Source organism: Hemicordylus capensis, chromosome 5 (assembly GCF_027244095.1).
Source record: "Hemicordylus capensis ecotype Gifberg chromosome 5, rHemCap1.1.pri, whole genome shotgun sequence".
Taxonomy (NCBI): domain Eukaryota; kingdom Metazoa; phylum Chordata; class Lepidosauria; order Squamata; family Cordylidae; genus Hemicordylus; species Hemicordylus capensis.
This window is the reverse complement of record NC_069661.1, coordinates 223,250,814-223,276,474: the sequence shown is the minus strand read 5'-3', so window position 1 is coordinate 223,276,474 and position 25,661 is coordinate 223,250,814. Positions and strand designations below refer to the sequence as shown.

General features: G+C 43.8%; 1 protein-coding gene and 1 long non-coding RNA gene across 6 annotated transcripts in view; one reads left to right on the top strand and one right to left on the bottom strand.

Annotated features, from left to right (window-relative positions):
• The window catches only part of SYN3 (synapsin III), a 304,303-nt gene that overhangs the window by 274,178 nt on the left and 4,464 nt on the right, over window positions 1-25,661 (bottom strand). The window lies entirely within an intron of this gene.
• LOC128327961 (uncharacterized) overlaps window positions 5,643-25,661 on the top strand; it is a 61,740-nt gene continuing 41,721 nt past the window's right edge. For both annotated transcript variants that reach the window (XR_008308922.1, XR_008308923.1), the window contains exon 1: window positions 5,643-5,865. This is a non-coding gene — a long non-coding RNA (uncharacterized LOC128327961). The remainder of the gene's footprint in view (window positions 5,866-25,661) is intronic.

Genomic DNA, 25,661 nt, shown 5'->3' with positions numbered 1-25,661 from the left:
GGGGGTGGGGGGTGTCCGTGCGGGTTCCCTCTCCCCCCGCTGGCCTTCCTCATCACCACCGCGGCCTGCTGCGGCCGCGTAACTGATCATTTCAGCCCTTTTGGGCCTCCATACGAGCGCACGGCCACCAATTTGGCAGCCACCGCACATGCGCCAATGCCTTCTGCGAGGCCATGGCTATTTTTCAGACACTATGATCTTTCAAGGACAATTGAGCGTGCAAGTGGAAACAAAACGGAAATTTCCAAAGAGAAACAGTATGTTCTATTCCAAATGGCTTAACATGGGAATTGATAGAAACCACCGCACCACAGGGAATCAATGTTCCCTCTAACAGGGATTCCCAGATGTTGTTGACTACAACTCCCAGAATCCCCAGCTGCAATGGCTTTTGCTTGAGGATTATGGGAGTTTTAGTCAACAACGTCTGGGAATCCCTGTTAGAGGGAACACTGCAGAGTCCATTCATTTTGGGGTGGTTTTCTACCCTGTGCCATATATATTTTATATAGAAGATATAGATATATAACTGGTGATGGACCATACTTGTGGATATATTATGTAACAAAGTGCAGGTAAGAGTATGATAACAAAGGGATAGCTGGGAATGCAGTGGTCTGCTTTTTTACACACATGTATGCAACTGGGGTGTGCACATTCTAGATGAGGGTCAAGGCAATCACACCTTTTATTTCCTTCTGTGTTTCTTAAGCAAAGAGACAATGTGAGGCAACGGTTTAAACTTAAATGGTTGATTAAAACATCCAGCTTCATGCCCAGCTTAGGCATCGCAGGGCCCTTTCCTCCCAGAGCATTCCAACCTCGCCTTCATCTGCTCACCAAAGTTGTTATCATTGTAAGAACATAAGAACAGCCCTGCTGGATCAGGCCCAGGGCCCATCTAGTCCAGCATCCTGTTTCAAACAGTGGCCCACCAGATGCCTCTGGGAAGCCCTCAGGCAAGAGGTGAGGGCATAATCTCTCTCCTGCCATTGCTCCCCTGCAACTGGTATAGAGAGGCATAGTGTCTCTGAGGCTGGAGGTGTCCCACAGCCACCAGACTAGTAGCCATTGATAGCCATTGATAGATTTGTCTAAGCCTCTTTTAAAGCCATTCAAGCTGGTGGCCATCACCACATCCCATTGTATAGCACCATCAGTGTATATGGTGCTTTTATAACAGTAATCTTCGATCTCACCTTTAAAGTCCTACCCAGTTTAGGATCTACTACCTGAAAGACTGTCTTATCCTGCACAAACCTGCCCAGATGTCAACACGAAGGGTACTGGCTGAGCATCCCCCTGCCCAGTGAGATGGGAAGCGTGGGGCAATGTGATTGAGTCTTTTCAACAGCCATGCCCAGACTCTGGTGGAATTTCTTGCCACTTCAGGAAGAGGCATCCAGATGGCAAGTGAAAATGGTACTGTTTTTAAGGCAATGCTCACTGATGAGAATTGTTTTGACCTGTTGTTTTGGTCTTCTGCTGCTACTTTGTATGAATTGTTTTTATTCTTTTTCAATTGTTTTGTTGTTTTATTTGTTGGAAGAAATTTGGGAACCCATTTGGGTTGAAGAGGGAATGTATGTATAATTTTATTTATAAATAAACATGATGCACACTGTTACATAAGAACATGAGAACAGCCCTGCTGGATCAGGCACAAGGCCCATCTAGTCCAGCATCCTGTTTCACACAGTGGCCCACCAGATGCCTCTGAGAAACCCACAGGCAAGAGGTATATGCATGCCCTCTCTTGCTGTTGTTCCCCTGCAACTGGTATTGAGAGGCATCGTGCCTCTGAAGCTGGAGGTGTCTCACAGCCACCAGACTAGTAGCCATTGATAGACCTGTCCACCATGAATCTGTCTAAGCGCCTTTTAAAGCCGTCCAAGCTGGTGGCCCTCACCACATCCCATGGCAAAGAATTCCATAGATTAATTATGCGCTGTGTGAAAAAGTACTTCCTCTTGTCAGTCCTAAATTTCCCGATCTTCAGTTTCATGGGGTGACCCCTGGCTCTAGTGTTGTGAGAGAGGGAGAAAATTTTCTCTCTGTCCACCCTCTCCACTCTGTGCGTGATTTTATACACCTTGATCATGTCTCCCCTTAGTCGCCTCTTTTCCAAGGCGGTTACAGGGGCAGTGTGCTTTGCAGCACTACTGTTGCAGATTCAGAACTGGAAGGCTACGAGGATGCTGCCGCTGACATGTGGTTGCGCAAGCAGCATACCACATTTTCTCTCACTGTGGCAAGTGGAAGAAAGTGCAGGGATGCTGTTTGCACAACTGCATTGGCAGAAGGATCATCTGAGCCTTCTGGTTCTACGGCAATTGTGCCATGTTATGCACTAACTCCATAATGATGCATATCATGTTGGCCAATTATAATAATTAATTGTATCTAACATGAAGGAAGACTCTGACTGCTGAAAAAAGTGGACAGCATCCATTTCCCATTTGGATGCTATGTGATTTACCACCCACAACTGGAGAAAAACGGATGTCCTCAATGAAAGGCGAAAGTGAAAAATAATTAAAAGGGTCAGATGTAACCTTTGGCAAAAGAACACTTGCCTGATCTCACAACTTCCAGTCTCTTGGGAGCTGTCACTTAAAGGCAATAAAGGAATATTAATGCATGGCATAAGATGAAGCCTGCAGGGAAAAGCAGAGCAACACTGTGATTGAAAGGGCTGACTGAATTATTAACATTGCTGAATGTAAGTCTGACAATTCTTTGTGGCAATCCCATGGGGATCCCTTCCATTCTGTTTATTGTATGAAGAAGTCAGCCTAGTTCGTCCATTCAGAGAAATGCCACATAGGGAGAACAGCACTTTATATTCCTGACATTATAGTCATTGCTGATGCTGACCATAGCAGGTCTCTCAGGACATGTCTACACTACAGATTACAACTGTTTATGATTTGTTCCTTCTCCACAAGGAGCCCTTGGGGTGTGTGTGTGTGTGTGTGTGTGTGTGTGTGTGTGTGTGTGTGTGTGTGTGTTTTTAGGGTGGTTAAGGCTCTCTAAGCCACCTAATGGCACAGCGGGGAAGCAATTTGCCTACAGAGCAAGAGGCTGTCTGTTCGAATCCCCGCTGGTATGTTTCTTAGACTATGGGAAACACCTATATTGGGCAGCAGCAACACAGAAAGGTGCTGAAAGGCATCATCTCATACTGCATGGGAGGAGGCAATGGTAAGCCACTCCTGTATTCTACCAAGAAAACCACATGGCTCTTTGGTCAACAGCAGTCAACACCGACTTGACGGCACAACCTTTCCTAAGGCTCTCTAATAGAATTCTCAGCAAGCTCATCAAACCACAATTCCCAGGATTTTTTGGGAGAAGCCATAACACTTAGGTCTAATGCCATTATAAATGTATAGGAGTGAGGACTGTAAGGAGGTGAGCACTGCATTACTGTGGGGTGGACTTTCTCTGTATTGACCCCCACACTTTGGCAAGAAACATCAAGCTCCCTCTACTAATTCTTCATTGCCTGGTGAAAAACTGGGTTTTTCAAGAAGTTTTCCCTGAAGGCTAAGTTATTCTGTTTCTACTAGCTACATTATTTATAACCATGGAATTTTAGATGCTGTTTTACTATCATTTTATTGCAGAGTTGTATGTATAATTCCAGATGCCACGTTCCTTTTTCATTCTGCCTAACAGAGGTAGTTTGACATGCAGTACCTAGGAAGAGGCAGCAGGGGGCAAGAGAGCCGGCTATTCTAGGCAACTGTCATGTTCTGCCTGCCCTGCGGCCCTGCATGTTGCTGCCTCTTGTGGTAGCCGGCTATATTGCAGTGGACTCCCAGGCTTCCGAAGCTCTGACAAGCCCCACCTTTTCAAATCATTAATTGGCCCTTTCCTCTAGCAGGAAGCTATCCTTGCCTCAGATATCAAGGTTCTCCTGATCTAGTGCATATCTCCAAGCTTCCTCTCCTGACTACTCAGTGTGATCCTTGCCCTCTTGTGATTCCTGCTATGTGTTTGATGCCTCTGGCTCCTGATTATTGATCTAGTTTTGGCCCTTTTGACCCTGGCTTCTGTCATGACCCCCAGACTGGATGACAACTCAGTTTGATCCTCTGCAACCATGCTGACCATGCAAATATGTATTTTGTAGCTGCAGGGCATGCACGGAGGCCATGCACGTGCTGGTGTCATGTGGGGGCAGCTGGGAGATGCCCCACAGGCATGCAATCATAGCTGAGGAGAGCGGCGTAATTACGGAAGTGGCAACGAGTGGAGAAGGAGCATGTATGGACCTGCTCTCCTCCATATTAAGATGGAGGGAGGTGACCATTAAATAGCCCTTTTTCACGATCCATGAGAAAGGGCTTGAAGGGGCAGGGGGGAAAGCCTCAAAAGGCTTACCTTCCCCACAGATGATCCTCGCTGTTGATCTGGGCATGGAAATTGTGTGCCTAGATGCGCAGCTGCCTTCTCGGGCAGTGCGGAGAGTCATAGGCCAGGACACATTTCCCTGGCCCCTGGAACTCCCATAATGCACCCTGCGAGTGTGCAGTGCATTATGGGGATTCCCCTGATACCAGCCAGGAGCCCCACGGTTTCCCAGCCCCAGCTGCAGGCATCCAGAGTTGGAACACAATTTTAAAAATGGGGCTAAGGGACCGCTAGCTCAACCCCATTTAAGAGGGAGTGTGGTATCTTAGTGGGTTTGCTGCCAAGGCACCACCGGGATTGGGCACAATCCCAGCAGTTCTCATGCACAGGCAAGACCAGACTTGGCTTCATTAGCCCGGTTTTAAAGCAGATTAATGTGTACTATATCAGATTCAGTGTCTGCTTCAGTCTCAGTCCAATTGTAGGTTCTGCACAAACTGTTTGCAATCACTAAGTGTTTGCCAGGACTATACTGGACTATACTACCAGTTTGTTTCCGGGTCCAATTCAAGGTGCTGGTTTTGACCTTTAAAGCCCTTAACGGTTTGGGCCCGGGATACCTGAGGGACCGCCTGCTCCCAAGGGTTGCTGCCCGCTTGACGAGGTCATCTGATGGGGCTCTGCTATGGGTGCCGACAATGAGGGAGGCTTGGCTGCCATGCACTCAGGACAGGGCCTTCTCTGTTGCTGCCCCCAGACTCTGGAATGCTCTCCCAGTGGGTATTCGCTCCTCGGTCTCCATCGCAGCTTTTAGAAAAAGTGTAAGATCTTGGCTTTTTGCCCAGGCATTTATTTGATTCTCTGCTGCTGCTCTTTATAGTCTGTATTGCCTTTATGCTTTTGTTTTAAATTAATATTCCCCCCCCCACCCACTTAATATTTTAATTGTGTCTTTTTTACCATCTTGTGTTTAAATTTTTGCTGTAAACCGCCTTGGTTTAATGAAAGGCGGTATATAAATTTAACAACAAACAAACAAACAAATAAATACTCAAATTGCAGATCATAAAGCTGTAATTCAAAGAACAGTCTTTGCGGTCTGGGAGTTGAACCAGTTAATCCCCTCGTCGCCATTGATACCAATGGTTTGTGGTCAGTTTCCGCCATGATTGATTGTCCATATATAAGCACATGAAATTTCTTACAAGCAAACACTATTGCCATTATGCTGGTTGCTTGAATGTCATAGGGTTAGGCTGTGAGCTGGGGGCTGGATGGGAGAACTCTGTGGGAACGTGGAGTTGTGCCAGGGTCATGACTCCCTGGGTCATGCCAGGCCACGCAGAGGCCTATTGCGCAGGCCTGAGGGCCTCCGAAATGGCCGCTGTGCTGGGGGCAGGGAGGCCGAACGGGCCTGTTTTTGACAGGAGGGAGGTCAGTGGGGGGAGGGGGAACCTCCATGGACAACCACCACCACCACCACTTTGGAGAACACCCTTGGAGGGGGTAAGGTTTTTTTTACTTAAAAAACACAACAAAAACATTTGCACCCCCCTCATACTGAACTGGGGAGCGGGGGGTTCGGGGTGTGTGTACTCGAACTGAACTGAACCAGACCATCTGGTTCCATGCACACCCCTAACTAGGACCTGAGAGACCTGAGTTCAAATCCCAATTCAGCCATGAAACTCACTGGGCAACTGGGCCAGACACATATCGCTCAGCCTAACCTACCTCACAGAGTTGTTGTGAGGGTAAACATAACCATAAACATAACTCTGGGCTCCTTGGAGGAAGAACAGGATGTAAATGTAAAACAATAACAATAATAGTACACTACAAAGCATAGCTTCACTATGTTACCCTTTACCATGAGATCACAGACTCCCAGAGTGGAAAGAAACTCCCCACTGTAAGTCCATAATAATAACAATAATAGTACACTACAAAGCATAGCTTCACTATGTTACCCTTTACCATGAGATCACAGACTCCCAGAGTGGAAAAAAACTCCCCACTGTAAGTCCCCACTGTAATTTAAATCTGTTTGTATTCCATGTGACTTGGTTTTCTTTCTAGACCTCTCACAGTAAGTTCACATATGACATTCAACTGAGCACCTGTATCCAGTTTGTATGTAACAAAAGTCCCATTCGTGTTTAGAGGAATTGTCCAATCACTGGAAGTTGTGTCTTGTAAACTTCCAGCGTAACAAGTATTCACTGTGCTAATGTTGAAGTCTTCTCTGTACAAAGGAGCACTGATGCTTTCTCCAACTTGAAGAACACTGATACAGGTGAACCCTGTTATCCGCAGGGGTTCTGTTCTCTGTTACAACTGTAGATAACGGAACCACAGATACCGAGTCATTGAGTTAATGGGACTTGGGGGATTAGATTGCTGCAGGCTCCAAAAATGGGAGTGGGGGGGAAGGAAAAAAGGAGTTCTAAAAACTGCAAAAAAAGTGCTCTGCCATGTCCCGCAGGTCTCCAGCAATGCTCCCCCTAGTCCCAAATTTGGCATTTTTGTGCAAAAAATCAGTTTTCAAACTGTTTTTAAACAAATGATCCACAAAATGGCTCCTCTCCTCAAAATGGTGGCTCGGAGGTCATTTCCAGCTACCCCAAACCTGAGGATACATGAAATTAACCCTTTGTGTTAATTTAAATTAACCCATGTATGCTGAGGTTGGGTATCCCAACTACATATACACAAAACCACAGATGTCAGATCCGCGAATGGTGAGATTTGTCTGTACTTTGTTTTTTTTCCTTCTGGACACAAATTGTGCTTGTCTGCAGACTTTTGCAAAGTGATTCTGCTTTTTGCAAATATGACAAGTCTGTCGAAAGCCAAGGCATTGCCTGAATTGGTGTTTGCCTCCATAGCGTGAACAGTCATTTATTAGTTTTTTGCAGATTCATTCTGACAAGCTCTAGTACAGTTTAAACCAGAAGCTTTGATTCTGTTGTGTTGTTGCATGTTCTTTTTGCTGTGAGGCTGTCTGAGAAAGTCTACTGTTGCATTGTTTTGGTTTCATCCCCAAACCTGCAGTCTGGCCTGTGTTAGCTCTGCTTCCTGGCAAATGCTGATTGCCTTTTCCAAGTTTAAATCAGAGTCCTCAAGCAATCTTTCTCTCAGGCTCGGATCCTGAATACCAATGACAATTTGATCTCGAATTCGTGAATCTGCAGGCTCTCCAAAATTACATGTGTGGCCTTAGAAGTCTAAGATCTGTATTAAAAGATTCAAATGTCTCCCCTTCCTTCTGTACTTGCATACAAAACTGATTTTTCAAATGTCTCATTTAGTTTAGGGGTGCAGTACTGTTATAAGGATAGAGAGCAATATCATTAACAATACTCCTGAAATTTTTGTAACAAGTCTTATTACTAGCTTGTTGTTCTTCATTCAGATGAAACCTGTTAAATAAATCTAAGGCCTCAGTTCCAGCAATATCAAAAAGATAGCTACCAAATATCAAAAATATAGCTACCTTGCCTTCAGAAAGAAGTCAAATTGTTGTTTGAATCTTTTCCAATTGTCTGCTGCATTCCTGGAAAGAGTGAGGGTTTCTGGAGTTCTGAGTTGGTCCATCTTTCTTTGTTGTGTATCCTGGTGTCTGCTGTACAGATATTCCAGCTGGCAATCAACCAGCCACTCCTGGTACCATGTGATATTCTAGTATGAAAAACTCCCAGTTTCTCCATTATGAAATATACATCAAAACTAGGTCCATGTTCTACTTGGACCATGTCTAAGTCCATGTTATACTTAGAGAGAAATACCTTCGGATGTCATGAAGAAGCTGAGGTAAACTCACCTCAGGTTGGCCCAGTGTGATTTCCAAATTATCGGAACTGCAGTTGCAGAACCCAACCATGGTTCTGATTCCTCCCTCCAACTTCTAGATAAACCTTTGGTTGGAAGTAAGGTATATTTACCCAACCAAGGGTCCGGAGGCTGGAGAGCTGTATGAATTTGGAGAGCTGCTGAAACTGGAGTTAAGAGGAGGAAGCTCCTCCTGCTCCCAAATTCAATTGACGGCCATGGCTTTCCTTCCTGGGTTGGAGGAAGCCTCGGTTTTGCATGCTTGTGTGAATAGCCTCGAGATCTCTATTTTCTAGCCTTATCTGACTGCTCAGCTTCCTTCCTTTTCCTCTTCCCAACTGAATGGCTGCTGGCTCCAGAAGCATAGTGAGCATGCATTGTTATAAATCCTCATACCTCTGATTTACTCCTGACATTTATCTCCTTTCTATTTGGATTTACCATCTTATTTTGCAGAGCAATGCAAAACTTGGGCTGTATGGTAGCCAATAAAACTTCTCAGCATGATCCTGGCCTGAATTTGCCACTAGGCCATTAATTCTTCTCATCTGTCTAGCGAAGATGAGTAAATTAAAGAGGATCACAAAGAAGAAGATTTTATTGCATATTATAATCAGTGTGCTGGATACACAGATGAAAACCCAAAGTGCACAATTGCACAGGTTCCAATTATATCTATATAAGGACTGAAAGATATATCTAGTGTTTGTATTAATATCATGCACACCCTCCACTTCCAGTTTTATGCTGACTGGGGTGGCATTTAGCCAACCCACACCAGTGGAGGGGGAAGTGCAGCTGGGGAGGTAAGGCCACCCTCCCCACGCCTTAAAGTGACCCCCAGTATTCGAACCGGTTTGAACGTGGGGTCTCCGAACCGGTTTGGCATTCTAAGAATAGAATATCGAACCGGTTCGTGCTCATCCCTAGTGAGTGACACATAGGGACACCTCAAACGCATAGTTTGTGATGAGGTCATCCACTCCAGTTCAAGATGGCAGATGCATGAACGTTGGAGGTACAAGTGGGCTAACTTGTAAACTGCCTAACCAATATGGACCAAATTTAGTCCAGTTTTAGGGATAGCGTCAGATTAGTTCTTACAAGAAGAACTTGCTAAATACATGGCACTGTTCTCTTACATACCCATTTGTGGTAGTGACTCTCCAGGATTTCAGACAGGGTCTTTCTCAGCCCTACCTGGGAATTTTTATCATTAACAACATTTATATGTTGTTTTTGTTGAAAAGGCAACTTTTTTTCCAACAAAGAAGTTCTCAAAGTGGTTTACAGAGCAAAAGAAATAAAATAATAGTTCCCTTTTCCAAAGGGGCTCACAAACAAGTAAACAAACAGACTCTGGAGAGTCACTGCCAGTCAGTGTTGACAATACTGATCTAGATGGACAGATTGCCTAGCTCAGTATAGGGCAGCTTCATATGTTCCTCTCAGAAGTGTGTGTCTTTGTATGAATTAAATTATTCACAAATTATTTGTATTTTCAGAGGACAACCTATAGACTTCCTAAAGGTAAAGTGTTCTGTTGAGTTGGTGTCGACTCTTGGTGACCACAGAGCCCTGTGGTTTTTCTTTGGTAGAATTACAGGAGGGGTTTACCATTGCCTCCTCTCACGCAGTATGAGATGATGCCTTTCAGCATCTTCCTTTGTCTCTGTTGCCCGATATACGTGTTTCCCATATTCTGGGTAGTTGCCCGATATAGGTGTTTCCCATATTCTGGGAAACATACCAGCGGGGACTCGAACCGTCAACCTCTGTCTGGCTTGCTAGTCAAGTCATTTCCCAGCTGCGCCATTAAGCGGCCATAGACTTCCTAAAGGAGGGGGAAATAGTCAAGTTCCTTCTGCCTGCATAAAAGGAGATATTTTATCCTTTAGAGTAATTTGCATTTGGAAGAAAATAATGGTCACACCAATTTGTAAAGCAGATTGAAAGGTTTGTACAATGCTGGCGGAGCAGGGAGAGTATCATTATGTAAGATGACAGGATTTCCACAAAACAAGGGCACTTAATTACTTACTTCAGCTTAGTGCAAAACCGTTAAAGATGGATGGTTTATACACTAGTCTGCACTGATTCCAGTTTTCATATGTACATGCTAGTTTGTTACATGGAAATTTATCCATATAATTTCTATGTAGTTCCAGTAATGGCTATAACTGAATGATCCATTATTCATATGATACAGTAATCTAAACTAATCCATTACGTTCCATGATGCTATTATCTTTTACAGTGAAGTTATAGTCTTGATATCTAATATCACTCAAGTACTGGCAAACAAGGACAAAGATTGCCAAAGGAAGTTAGGGTTGACTTAAAAACAATGCACAAAGAATGCTTCTCAAAAATAAATATATCTTATAATGACGTACTGTAAATCAGCTGTAAATGTTAAGTGTGCTGTCGAGTCGGTGTCGACTCCTGGTGACCACAGAGCCCTGTGGTTGTCTTTGGTAGACTAGAGGAGTGACCATGGGTATAAACATAATTAATATATTTCCCCTTTAATGTCGAACTTAATATGGACTGAATAGAGAATACCATATAGACCAGGCCTGCTCAACTTAGGGCCTCCAGCTGTTTTTGGACTACGACTCCCATAATCCCCAGCCACAGTGGCCAATAGCTAGGGATTATGGGAGTTGTAGGCCAACATCTGCAGGAGGGCCGAAGTTGAGCAGCCCTGATATAGACAGAATAAATTCTAACATCTCCAAACGCAAGTGTAAAAGATGGCATCAGGATTGGCTCCAGGTTTGGGGATGGAGCCATAGTTCAGTGGTAGGGCATGCAGAAAATCCCAGTTTTAGTTTTTGGCATCTCCAGATAGGTCTGAGAAAAAATCCTGCCTGAAACCCCGAGATTCTGCTGGCAGTCAGAGTAGACAGTACTGAGTTAGATGGACCAAGGGTCTGTGTAAGGTGACTTCCTATGTATCTATGTAGGTTTCAAGAGGTACTGAGCAAAGCAATCTCGTTGGATTCCCTCCCTCTTTTTGCCGCAGCAGACACAGGTATCTTTAATACTCAGCAGGTTAGTGGCAGCAATGGTGTGCTGTCCAGTAGCTTCTTCCTGACATATTCTCCTTCCAAAGTGCCTCACATAGCATTGTGATGTGATGTGATGTGATGTGATGTGGGACTATGGTGCAGAGAATATGGTGGACAGCCGCTGCCAGCTCGAACATGATTGCTGCTGTCTCTCTGCCAGAAAAGGAAAGATAACTGTGTTTACTGCTGTTGGAAGGGGAGAGGAGTCTTCCCAGCTGGCGGCCACCAGGTGCTGGCTGGGCTTAATCCTTCCCATGAGGTCAGGGCAGGCATCAGCAATGAGCTCCCTTGGGGTGCTGGCCCTCATCAGCTGCCCAAGGGTGCCTTGTGATGACACCAGCACTGGGTGGCATGTTGTGCTACATGAGTATAATACTGCATTTTGCAGTTTGGTATGGGCAGTTGTTAAGTGGTCTCACATCCTAGAAAAGCTCTAGAATTAGACAGTCACTCCATTCACACGGCCATGCATACATGGGTACAGCCTCTGACCTGTGTATGTGAATGTGATGACTGAGTCTGTATAGACTAGAAACATGTAATGGCAGAATGCTATTTAATGGTCACCTCCCTCCATCTTAATTATACATGCATTCTTGCTTCCATGTAATCCAGTTCCCAACATTCCATCTCTTTCTACCAACATTCTGGCAGATGCTAGCATAATCAAAAATCAAATGTGAGACTTAACTGAGAAGGGGATAAATCTGCTTCTCTCCCCTACCCTAGGGTCAACAGAAGCAAAGAGTCAGTTTCACTGCAGTGGTCTGCATGTAATTCTTGGTGGAGCCAATGCCATTACACATTAGATTTCCCTTTTAAATTCTGTTTTTCAAGCAGGTTTAAAATCTTTAAAGTACGTTTTAATTATACGTTCAATCCATAACCATAGGGGGAGATTTAACCTTCCTTTTAGCCACAGCAGAGCCCTTAGTCCTAGAGGCAACATAACACTGCCATTTGGGCAATGAATCCATACTTATTCTGTGCTTCTTTCTAGGGATGTGCATGGAACAGAGTTTGCATTCCATTCTGAGCTTGGAATGGAATACAAATCCCTGGAACATTCCATCAGAACAACTGGGTGAGCTGACAGAACGCTCTTGGAATGCTCGGAACATTTTGAGTGTTCCAATTGTCATTTTGGAGGCCTGTTTTTCCCTTTCTGGGACCCAGCTAGAGAGAGCTGTTCTACCAATTGGTGTTGGCAGGTAGACTAGGCCTCCACTATAGACTTAGTGCATCAGCCCACCTCAGAGGCCTGGTCTACCCACCATGTGAGGTGGGTAGGCCAGGCTTCCAAAGTGGGCTGACATGCTAGACCAAGGTGGAGGGCTGGTCTTAGCTCCCACCCCCATGCATCAGGTAGACCAGGCCTCCGAGGAGGGCCGAAACACTGTCTGGAGTGGAGGCCTGGTCTACCCACCAAACCCGATCAGTAGACCTTCTCTCCCTGGCTGAGTCCTAGAAAGGGAAAAAACAGGCTTCCAAAATGACACTCAAAATGTTCCGACTTGGAACGGGGTTGTTCTGTTCCAAATTTCATTTAAAGGGCATTCTGTTTTGAGCTTGGAACACTCAGAACGGCCCATTTTCATGTGGAACATTCCAACTGCGGGACATTCTGCACATCCCTACTTCTTTTCCCTTTCTAAGTATCATTAATGACTATCTTTGCATATAAATGGCTGCAGTGATTATAAATGCAGTGGGGTGGGGTGGACACCCTTTCACTTTCCAAATAAAAGTAGTTCTTAATACCTTGATATAAATATGCAAATCTGTGATCAGTTACTATAAGCTCTTTTCTCTGGTTATCTATCTATCTATCTATCTATCTATCTATCTGTCTGTCTGTCTGTCTCTGTCTTTATATGTCACCTGATATGTGTATCTCTAAGCGGTGTAAACAATTTGAAACAATATGAAAAAGTGCAATTAAAAATGTTAATTGAATAAACAAAACAATTCAATAAAAAGTTAAAACAATTTCATAGGATAAAAACAATTAAAATTCTATGCATAGCTTCTGCCATTCAGGCAGAAGGATGACAAAAGAGGTAGAAAGTGAAGCAGGGTTTCCACTTCCAATTATACTTGCTTCTACCAGGTACAATACCCACATTCTGGCACCTGTGCTCAGTAAATACATATCTAATAAATGCACTTTATTTCAGTGGGCAGGAGCTGCAGCAGCAGACAAGCTGGCGTGTCCAGCATTCTTCTCTGCAAAGATTTTAGGCATGATGACTCTCAGCTCACGTGTTGTGCACCATATAATGGAAGTGCCATGCAAGCCCAAAAGGCAGTATCTTTATGCAGGGGAGCAGGCAATGTTTGTTTTCTCAGAGGACGTAGCTCAGGGGTGTAACTATAATAGGGCAAGGGGAGGCAGTTGTCTGGGGGCCTACCGCCTTGGGGGGCCCCCCAGAGGCAAGTCACATGACTGACTCCCCCAGCTGCGCACCTGCCCGGGCTTCCTTCAGTTGTATTCATCCTCCAAAACTGATGTGAGTGTTAAGACCTGGAGCTACCAGAACAAAATTTTACTATGCTTTTTGTTACCACAGCCTCATTTAAGATTTATTTATTTCGTGGGCTGAGCTTCAGTGAGGGGCATGGGGCCCATTTCAAAATCTTGTCTCTGGGCCCACTCCAACCTTGCTACGCCCCTGACGTAGCTCAATTTCTCCCTACCTGAATGAGCAGCATCAGAAAATATTTTAGCAAGGCATGTCCTCCTCAGGCATGCTAGCAATCAGCCATCCTATCAGGCAAAGTCACAGGTAGCTCTGATTGATGTGCTGTACATTATGCAGAGGAGGTGATGACATATTAGACTGTACCCATTCTGACTGAAGATGGGTTTTCATAACCTTATGTATTTGGGTGGGGTTGTTTTTTTTAACATTAGCCTTAGTCAGACATTCTATCAGCATTCAAATATCTGTACACATGTACAGGTTTTAATGGGAAAGACTGCACGTGTATTTAAAAATGAACTGGAATACAGGCCCTGAGGAGACTATCTTACAGCAGACATTGCTCACATGTAGTCACCCAGTCTTGCTGACTGCAGAGACGAGGGGAAACTGACTTACTGGGCTTCCTTCTTTACTGAAGGACAGCCCCGGCAGCCAATAGCAGATGGAATGAGGGAAGAGCTTCCTCCTTCAACTCTGATCGCAAAGCAACCAGACTGTGGTGCAGTGTTCGGACATAATGCTGGCACTGTAGAATCAGAGGTCCAGGTGGTGGACCTCACTACAAACCAAAGGTACAAATCACTGTCTGGGGAGAGAAATCGCGGGTCCATTTTCTGTTGAAACTGGGGTTGCCTGGATTCAGACATATGGTTTTTGAAATGTGAGTTCCCCTCACCTCCGGTTTTGTGTTATGTGTGTGAATGGAGCCATAGTCTGCCTCCTACAGACTAAAAGAGAAAGTTATACCGTGAGTGAGTGAATAAAATTAATGTGACGCACCACCTACTTTACTGCTCAAGCCTGGCCACTAGCTGGCAACTATAAACAGCAGAAGTGCCCCCCAAAGGTAAACACCCTTTTGTTCCCCAGACTTGGCTTTTCTGTCTGCATTATTGGGTCAGGCCAGTTCTGGCTAGGAGGAAGTTATTGTGCTGAGTGAGGATGCAACAGCCTGCACAGCTATTGCAAGCTATTACAATATGGACCCAAGTACTAGAAGACCCCCTTCATACCCCTTGCAGCTAAAATTTATTATCTCATGATTTTAATGTCGGAAAGCAACATTTCATTAATTAATAATTTCAGCAACTAACCACAATACTGACCTCAGTGTTCACTTGCACCAGTGAATTGGCAATGACACTAAGTTTCCTGGGGACTGCTGGCATTTTGCCTGTTTCTGAATCACAATGCTATTGCTGAAGAAAGAGCAAACAATGGATTCGGCCAACCAGGAATAAATGCTATCACTGCATCCCCTTCCTGGTCTACTGCAGCTGTGCAGGGCTGCACAGCTCAGAGGCCCTGGTGGTCTGCAATAGGGGTGTGCAATTCAGATTTTCGGTGTTTTGATTTGGATCCTAATCGAAATGCCACTGATTCATTTTTGGGTTCGAATTTGACCCATACGAATCACCCCAGATTCGATTCGGATCCAAATTAATCTGAATCTGAATCTGAATCGATTCAGATAAATAAAATGGGTCCCAGGGCCAAAAGAGTGGGGTGGGGTGGTAGTGCCTAATGGGTGGAGGCTACCACCCAAATTGCAGAGGGATTGGGCAAAGGGCTGATTTTCGGTGAATTGTTGAAGTTTATGCGTCTTTAAGGTTTCCCCCCATAAAGTATAATGGAGACGTATCGCTTCACGTTGGGGGGAAAGGTGTGGCCTAGAGCGGTGTGGCGTTGTTGGTAGTGCCCAAGGGGGGCAAGGAAGCTACCAGAATTTTTACAAAGGATTTGGGCAGAGGGCTGATTTTTGGTGATTTGCTGAAGTTTACGCATCTCTTTAAGGTTTTTCTCCATAGGGAATCATGGAGGTTTCAGCAGCCCCATAACTGCACTTGGGGTGTGTGTGTAGGGGTGGCTTAGAGCAAGTGGTGGTGTTGTGCACATAGGGTGCCAACCACCCCTTGGGTTTCTAACCCATGGGGTACAGGGTTCTGTTGTTTCTGAGGTGTTCTGAGTGTAGATTCTCTGGTAGCAAATGAGATTTTCAATACAAACCATGAATCTGCTCTCATTTGCTACCAGAGAATCTATACTCAGAACACCTCAGAAACAACAGAACCCTGTACCCCATGGGGGTGATGGGCACCCTATGTGCACAACACTGCCACATTTGTTTGTTTGTTTGTTTGTTTACCTAACATATTTCTATACCACCTAAAACTTGCATCTCTGAGTGGTTTACAATTAAAATAATTTAAACATTAAAATAATTAAAAACCCATCATTAAAAGTATTACAAGTAAAAGTATTAATCCAGTACCAGGGAAAAGAAAGATGCTCTATTTTAATTCAGTTTACCCACTGTTTTGCATGAATGCAGAGTTGGGTTTTTTTGTTATTTGTTTTAACTGGCCTGGAGGTAATTCTGAAGCTCTTAAAGCACATCCTAAAGTAAAGTTGTGCTGTTGAGTTGGTGTCGACTCCTGGTGACTACAGAGCCCTGTGGTTGTCTTTGGTAGACTACTGGAGGGGTTAACCATTACCTCCTCCCACGCAGTGTGAGATGATGCCTTTCAGCATCTTCCTATATCGCTGCTGCCCAATATAGGTGCTTCCCATAGTCTGGGAAACATACCGGCAGGGATTCGAACCGGCAACCTCTGGCTTGCTAATCAAGTTATTCCCCTGCTGCGCCTAGTGGAATTTTATATGCTATAACTATAGCTGGCCTGTAAAATATGTTTGTTATACCACAGGCAACTCTGACATCATGAGCTGATTGAATGTTTTAAGTTATGAAGGCACATCGGTGCATCACACGGTTGTGCAGAATACTTTCCCCCTTCCTATATCATTGTCTAGTTTGGGTTTGCTTCTAAAGTAAAAATAGTAGCTGTGCTGGGATCTGATCCAGATTGCCGCAAATGGCACCTCTGGGGACAGATTTTCGGCAGGATACTGTACATAGGAAGCTGACTTTATTAACTCAATAAAGTTACTAATAACAATCAGACTGTTGGTCTATCTAGCACAGTATTGTCTTCACTGATACACTGAGGTCCTTCATACAACCTCACTGATGGGTGGGCTGTGGAGAAGGTGGGGAAGGTAGGAGCTTGCCTGCCATCCCTCGGCAGATGAGCAGCCGCTGTCGTCCTCTCTGCTGCACCACGTACCCACACAGTTGGTGGCCTGGTGAAGGGAAATGATGAGAGTTGGAGGGCTTCCCCCTCCCACATCCCAGGGTGCCCCGGGGCATGAGTGCAGCAGCTTCTCTCATTAGAACAGCTGCCGTACTTGGTCACTCCTTCCCCCCGGAATGCTCCAGCTCGCTGTTGGAAATGGTGGTGAGCCAGAGGGAAGCTGTTTAACCCGGTGGGGATCACCCACATGATCGCCGGCTGAGGTTAAATGAACCACTGGTTTGTTTAAATATCGGATTACAAAATGGGGCTTGGCGCAGAGGCAGCGCTGGGAGCAACCTCACTCCCAATGCTGCACACGTGCAGCCTAACCCAGGCTGGGTTGCCCTACCCTGGGTTATGCTGCGAGTATGAATACCCTTTTATTATTTATTTTAAATATTTCTATACCGCCCAAAACTTGCATCTCTGGGAGGTTTACAATTAAAATAATGTAAAACATTAAATCAATTAACAATTAAAATCATTTAAAAGATTAAAAACATTTAAAACCCAGTATTAAAATTATTTAAAACTATAAATCTAATTAAAAGCCTGGGCGAATAAATGTGTCTTCAGTGCCTTTTAAAAAGTTGCCAGAGAGGGGAGGCTCTTATTTCAACAGGGAGCACATTCCAAAGTCCAGGGGCTACAACACAGAAGGCCTGTTCCTGGGTAGCCGCCAGACGACTTGACGACACACTTTTAGAGTCTCAGATAGGTATTTTCCACCTTACATAAAGATGCCAGGGATTGCAACTGGGACTTTTTGCATGGAAAGCTGATTGGAATCAAAAGAGAGCAGAATGGAAATAAAATAGGTGAAATTCAAGTGACATGGGATTAGAGAGGTTGGGGTGGCAAAAGATTTTAGCGTGTGTATATATTGGGGAAGGAAGGGTCAGCATTCTCAGAAAGTTTAGAATCCCAATCTTGGAAAGATTAAATATTAAATTGCAAAAAAAGCAGTGCATTTTAAGAGACTGTGCTGTGGTTTCACACACTTCACAATAACAATAACAAACTAGTCTGCATAAGACAAAGAAGGCACCCTTTTTGAAGCAAGAGATGGGCCGCATTGACCCATTCGGTTGTTTCTCGCAATTGTCACTTGATGTAGAACTCAGAAATAAGAGTTCTCAGTCAGCTATGGATTGAAACAAAGGCCAGCCCCCTGCAGTTCAGTAATTATTTCAATCACTCTGTTTCTATGCCCCATGTCTCAGCACAGAATAACAGCATTAAAGACACAGTATGAAAAGACACAACAGTCATCAACACACCTGAAAACATTTGAATATAAAAATGAATCCAAATGGATCATCTTTAAAACATCATTATGCTTCACTAATAATAAAAAAGATCACATAAAAAGCAGAGATGATGAAGATAATTAAGTCTTGCAGTACCTTAAAGAATAGGCAGTTTATTGTACCTTAGTGGCAAAGCGGAGAAATGCTTGACTAACAAGCAGAAGCAAAAGGTTGCTGGTTCGAATTCATGCTGGTACTATATCGGGCAGCAGCAATATAGGAAGATGCTGAAAAGCATCATTTCATACTGCACAGGAGGAGGCAATGGTAAACCCCTCCTGTATTCTACCAAAGAAAACCACAGCACTCTGTGGGCACCAGGAGTCAAAATCGACTTGATGGCACACTTTACCTAAGCTTTGATGGACTAGATGATGCATAATGTGTTATTTTCACAAGGCAGGTCTGTCTGTCTGTGATGTATGTGCATATACACATTTATATAAATCTGAATGTATCTGCATATATTTATTTATGTATCATATCTATATACTGCCTGATATATACATCTGATATATAGTACTCCAAGTGGTGTATCATAATCAAAGTTACAATATAAAAACAAAAACAATTTAAACACTTTCACAGAATGAAACAAAATAATTTCACAGGATAAAAACAAACAGTTTAAAATTAATGTTAATTAAAAACCTGAGAAAACAGGTGTGTCTTCAAGGTCTTTTAAAAAGCAAACAGAGATGGAGAAGCTCTTATTTTGACAGGGAGTGCATTCCAAAGCCCTAGGACAGCCACAGAGAAGGGCTGGTCTCCAGTTGTCCGCAGACAAACCAGTGGCAGGCAACTGTAAGCAGTCCTCCCCAGATGATCTTAATAGGTTGCAGGATTCATGACAAAGAAGGCAGTCTCTTAAATACCCTGGACCTGAGCCATTCAGGGCTTTATAGGTAATGACCAGCACTTTGTATTTGGCTCGGAAACATAGCAGCAGCCATTGCAATTATTTCAGAATCGGTGTTATATGGTCTCTTCATGTTGTCCCAGAGACCAACCTGGCTGCCATATTCTGTACCAGTTGTAGTGTCTGGACTATATACAAAGGCAGCTCCACATAGAGTGCATTACAGTAGTCAAGACTGGAGGCCAGCAGTATATTCACTACTGTTTTAAGGTCATTTACCTCCAGAAATGTGTGCAGCTGACATATCAGCCAAAGCTGATAAAAAGTGCTCCGGGCCACTGCCTCAACCTGAGAAACCAGAGAGAGTTTTGGATCCAGGGGCACTCCCAAGCTACATACCTGATTTTTCAAGGGGACTGTAACCCTGTTGAGAACAGACAGATCTAAACCATCTCTAGAGTCTTGACCACCCAAATCAGCACCTTCATCTTACTTGGATTCAACTTCAGTTTGTTATCCCTCATCCAGCCCATTATCACCTCCAGGCAGGCATTTAGGGAGGTTATGCCATTTCCTGATGAAGCTGATAGGGAGAAATAGATTTGGGTGTCATCAACATATTGATAACCTCCTGCACCAAATCTCCTGATGATCTTTCTCAGCAGTTTCATATTGATGTTAAAGAGCATTGTAGACAGTATGGAGCCTTGTGGAACTCCATACAGTTACTCTTGCTCTGCAGAGCAACAATCTCCAGGTGACACCATCTGGAATCTACCTGAGAGGTAGGAACAGAATCACTGTAGAAAAGAGCCACCTAATCCCACCTCCCTCAGGCAACCTAGGAGGATACCATGGTCAATGGTATTGAAAACTGCTGATAGATCCTAAAGGATCAGCAGAGTCACACTCCTTCTTGATAACTAATTGGAGATCATCCATCAGCCAACCAAGGCAGTCTCAACTCTTCATTCATATATCTATATCTATATCTACACACACACACACACTAAAAATAATGAACATTATTCTTTTAGATCTGGTTTTAATTGTTATATGTTTCTTTTTGTAAACCATTTCAAGGACCTCGGTCAGTTGAGTAGTTAGTATACAAATTTAGTAAGTAGGTAGGTAAGTAAATAAAAAAATAAATAAGGGAATCAAGAAAGAGAAACAATTATAAACCGTTGGTTACCTTTATGGATGATGATAATTATGATAGTTGTAGTCAGTATTTTTGATAACTATACAGCAGAAAATTAGTGTCATGATGCTTCACATAGCACCATCAACATCAGTGACACTTTACACAGCGCAAAAGGACTGGAATAGGGAGCTTAGTGTCTAGCATTTGATACAGGGTGGACAACAGAGGAAGGGGAAGGAAATGGATGCAAAGAAAATATATGCATTTTTTTAAAAAAATGAAGTCTTACTTCATTCCTAAAGTAACTCCTATGCCTCATTCATATGCTGAGCAAGCCCCTTGTAGAAATCTATGAAACTGGCAAATTCCCAAGTAGAGCCGCAAACTAGATGGAGACTCTGCTGTATTGAATTAGGCAGAGATGCCATCAGCTTTCCTGAATTAAGAAAATAATTGCATGGCTCATGATTTCCACAGAAGTATAGCCTTTTCTATGAATGAAACAATATTTTGCTTCTGATGTGAATAAAGCAACAAAGTTAATTTAACACACACAATACTGGGGAGGGGGGATAATTCAATGCCATTGACAAGAGCAAAGATTAAGGTGCACATCTTTTACCTCTTGCTGGCATTCCCTGTTATGTGCATACACCCCAGGGACAGGCAGTATAACTACTTGCTTGCAACATCCCTGACTATTCTGAGCACTCATGTTTCTTTTGTACAAACCAGAATTGCTCTGTGGGTTGGCAGCAGCTCATCGTGGTCATCACACCTTTTCATGCAAATGCATCGGTCCGCGTTTCACTTTCACAGCACAACAGTGGTTATGCACTGCTCATAGGTTAAAGCTTGGGATATTTGACCTTGCTACCCATGAACTCTTTATAAAGTTTGTTGGCTTACTGAAGCTAATTGTTATTGAAATGAATTGGGTGCAATCTGGAGAAAGTTACATGCTTTTAAATCCTTTCCCCACAAGTCAGACCTAGTCAGATGACGTATCTTGGCAAAGAGGCACCTTTTAACGTGGTGATTATCTTTATTTGGCAGGGGGAGAGTAACTGGCCCTATCCAGCCCCAGCACAGTACCTCTAGTGACTGTTGCTGGTGTCTTGTCTTGTGTTTCTTTTTAGATTGTGAGCCTTTTGGGGACAGGGTTCCATCTTATTTATTTATTATTTCTCTGTATAAACCGCCCTGAGCCATTTTTGGAAGGGTGGTATAGGCATCGAATAAATAAATAATAAGTAATATATGTAAGGAAAACTCTACACAATTTCCACATGTTTTCCCTATATACCACAAGTATGAAGATGCCCAAATGTCAACTAGAATATGTTGAGAAGCCTTGATGTTAAGAGCTGTGCAGCATGATCTTAAACATGTTTTCTCCCATGTAAGATAATCAATTGGACTTACTTCCAAGTAAGTGTACATTGAATTGCAGCATCATTTATTTTGATTTTGCAATATGTAAGTGTGGATAATCTCTGGATAAGGGGTGTGGACCGACTGGCTGAGGCAGTTTGGACCAAATTTGAATCGAATTTGGACCAAATCATGGGTATTTGAACCAATTTTGTCAAACCAATCGGCTAGGCTGGCTGGTTCGATGAACCAGCTCAAACTGGTTCAAAGTGGTTTTCAATCGAACTGCTTGAACCAGCCCAATTTGTGACGGCCTGGCTTGCTGTTGAACCAGTTCTGCACATCCCTACTGTCTGTCTTTTTCTCTATATATTTGGAGCTTTTTGTTACCTGACTTTTGTTAGGAAAGCTAAAAAATTGAATTAAAAATACATGAGAAATTGTTTCTTCCAATACAGGATGGGCTTATGCTTAAGGTAGCATGGTAGCATTTGTTTTAGTGGCATTGATCTCTGTTGATTCATGTTAAACATGCAAGAAGCATGATAACAGGCCAGATAATATCCAAGGCCACTACTAGTGATACAATTAGGAAACCATCAGAATATTGGAAGAGATATTGGTAATTCTTAGCAGGGGGAAAGCAACTGTCCCTATACAACCCCAGCACACCATCCCTCCAGTGGTTGTTGATGGTGTCTACCTTATGTTTCTTTTTAGATTGTGAGCCCTTTGGGGACAGGGTGCCATCTTATTTATGTATTACTTTTTCCCCTATGTAGACTGCTTTGAGAACTTTGGTTGACTATGACTATGAAATATTCATAGTAGTAGTAGTAGTAGTAGTAGTAGTAGTAGTAGTTCTACCCTTTATAGAATTGTCCATGCGTATGCAGTAAATATTTATTTATTTTATTTATTTATTTGATTTCTATACCACACTTCCAAAAATGGCTCAGGGCGGTTTACACAGAGAAACAATAAATAAATAAGATGGATCCCTGTCTCTAAAGGGCTCACAATCTAAAAGAAACAGAAGATAGACACCGGCAACAGTCACTGGAGGTACTGTGCTGGGGGTGGATAGGGCCAATTACTCTCCCCCTGCTAAATAAAAGAAAATCACCACATTAAAAGGTGCCTCTTTGCCAAGTATCCACTTTGCAAATATTCTCCAGAGTCGCAGTCCTCTTCCAGTCAGACTTCCTAACACATTTAAAGAAACTTTCAGCCAATGGACTGCACTACAAGTAATGGTTTACCATTCAGCCTAGCCTTTAATTTTAGGCTGAATAGAAGTGAGAATATTTTTGTTGCTGCATTCCAAATGGCATCTGTAAGGTGTCTATATGGAGTTCTTAGGGAGAAGTGGAATGGATTTTACAAATTCCTCGGTGAGAGGGATTTTTTGTTGACTAATTAAACAATATGTTGTATTGCAGAAAAGGGATTATACTATGCCCATGGACTATGGTCATCAATTAGTTTTACTGGAAGGTAACTTGGGATAATTCGTGCAGGGTTGTGGACTGGGCCCTACAACCACTTTCCAAAGTGAATTGTCTTGGCAGGCCCCATGAATGTGTGGAACATGAGATGACAGCTTCACACTATTGCAGAATTAGGTGCTGCAACAATATGATCCTAGCTCTCATTTGTGTAAATGGAGCTATAGTAGTTTACTTTCGCCGTGCAAAAAATATTTTAGTCCATGATTGCACATTAAAACATAGAATGTTACATATAGTTTATCTTGTGTTAACCATGAAAATGTGTAGAGCTTTTAGGTCATACTCTTGTCCTTATAACTGGGTTAGTTCAAACAATAATCGTCCCAGCACACATAAAGGAGGAGGGGATGTGCCAAGAGCACTGCTGTTGTGACATCCTCCACGGATATCCTGATGCCCTCTTTGCATATCCCTTCATGGTGTGTGAGGGCTATTCATCCGAATGACCTTTAAAACACACATGACAAACATTATTTCTACTACTATTCACTTGCCATTCTAACAATAGAGTTAGGGGAAAATTGGGTTTCCTCCACCTCTTGCCTTTTACATAGCACCTGATGTTTGAACACCTCATGGCAGCAAGACATTATGTAGGAATGGTGCCTCTTACATTAATGTTGCAACCCCTGCTAACCGAGCAAAGAGGCACCTTATATAAAATGGTGATTCTCTTTATTGAGCAGGGGGAGAGCAACTGGCCCTATCCAACCCCAGCACATCATCCCTCCGGTGGCTGTTGCTGGTGTCTATCTTATGTTTCTTTTTAGAATGTGAGCCCTTTGGGGACAGGGATCTATCTCTTTTATTTATTTATATGTAAACTGCTTTGAGAACTTTGGATGAAAAGCGGTATATAAATATTTGCTGTTGTTGTTGTTGTTGTTGCAACCGCACTTTTCAGTTTCCAACCAGGAAAGGGAGGGCAGGACATGAGGTAGTCCAAGTCATTTTGCTGCCTGAGGTGAAAGACAATGAGGCTGTTCTCAGGAGCAGCCAAGAGCGGGCTAAGGCAGCCAAGCCCGCTGTTGGCTGCTTGTGAGAAGCAGCGGGAGGCAGGAGGCAAGCGGCTGCCGTTGTGGTGGCAAACCCGCCTGCGGTTTGAAGCTGTTCAACAAGTCCTATGAGCCCCAGATATCCCATGGGGTATTCCTGAAAGTTGTCAAACTTTTCCTTTCAGAAACAAAATGTGTGAGTGATGGTCCAGGGAATCCGATTGAATTCTCTGTCTATGCCCAAGCAATCCTACCTCTGGGCATGCTCACGAGAGTCCACAGCACTTGAACTGTGACAAATATTCAGAGAAACAAGCCTTACTGAATTACCACCTAGAATGACTATATGGCATAGCTAGACCAGCAGATGCCAGAAATAAATCCTGCTGTTAGTCATTCACACTTTCTCCCCCATGTTATAGAATCTGATTACACAGAGCACTTAGCATTGATTTCTGCCTGCCAAGACACAATGCCATGCCTTGCCTTTCCCCCTCTCATTACCACCCCTCACAATGGAGGAAGGATTCTTGAGCTACATCACCCTGAGCATCCCCAAGACAAACATAACAAAACAAGCCTCTCCTTTAAGTACACATTGTTTATAATTAATACAAGTTTTAAAATATTTTAAAGGGAAGAATGCTGTGTTTTGTCCCCTAAACTAATCTAAAGTAGCAGCCCATGGAAATGCACAGTGAATGTAAACCTACTTTTCAAAAACACCTTGACATGATGCATGGAAGTGGGGATTCTCTAGGCAGTGGGGCGGTTCTCACGACCAACAAAAATCGGGCTAGGAGAGCCTAGCCCGATTTTTGTTGGTCGTAAGAACCACTGGGCTCGCAGCTGAGCCCGGTAGTTCTTGAGAGGGTAACCCGCTCGAGAACCCCTGCTAAAAAGCAGGTTTGCAGAGCGAGAGCTCTTGCAAACCTGCTTTTTAGGCTCGTGAGTAGCCCCCCGGCCGGGAGGCAAAAAACCACCTCCCGGCTCCGGGGGTCTTCCCAGTATGCCCTGCGCACTTGCGCAGGGCATACTGGGGCTTGCGGGGGCCCTCGCTCCCCCCACCCCCCTCTGGCCCCGTCACAGAACCGCTGATCCGGCCACCCAGGGCTCTCTGCCTGCTCGTCTGTGGGGAGAGCGGGCTTAGGGGAGAGCTTAGCCCGCTCTCCCCACAGTTCTTACGAAAAGTGGGTCTCACAGATCCTGAGACCCGCCTCGATGTCTAACTTCTCAACACAGGTGCCAAGGCAAAGGCCTAGTTCATATTCACCTAAAGAACCAGCTCCATCGACATGGTAGGGAAATATGCAAGTTTGTTGGGCTTCCCTTATGCCTACACAACGTGCGATATAGCTG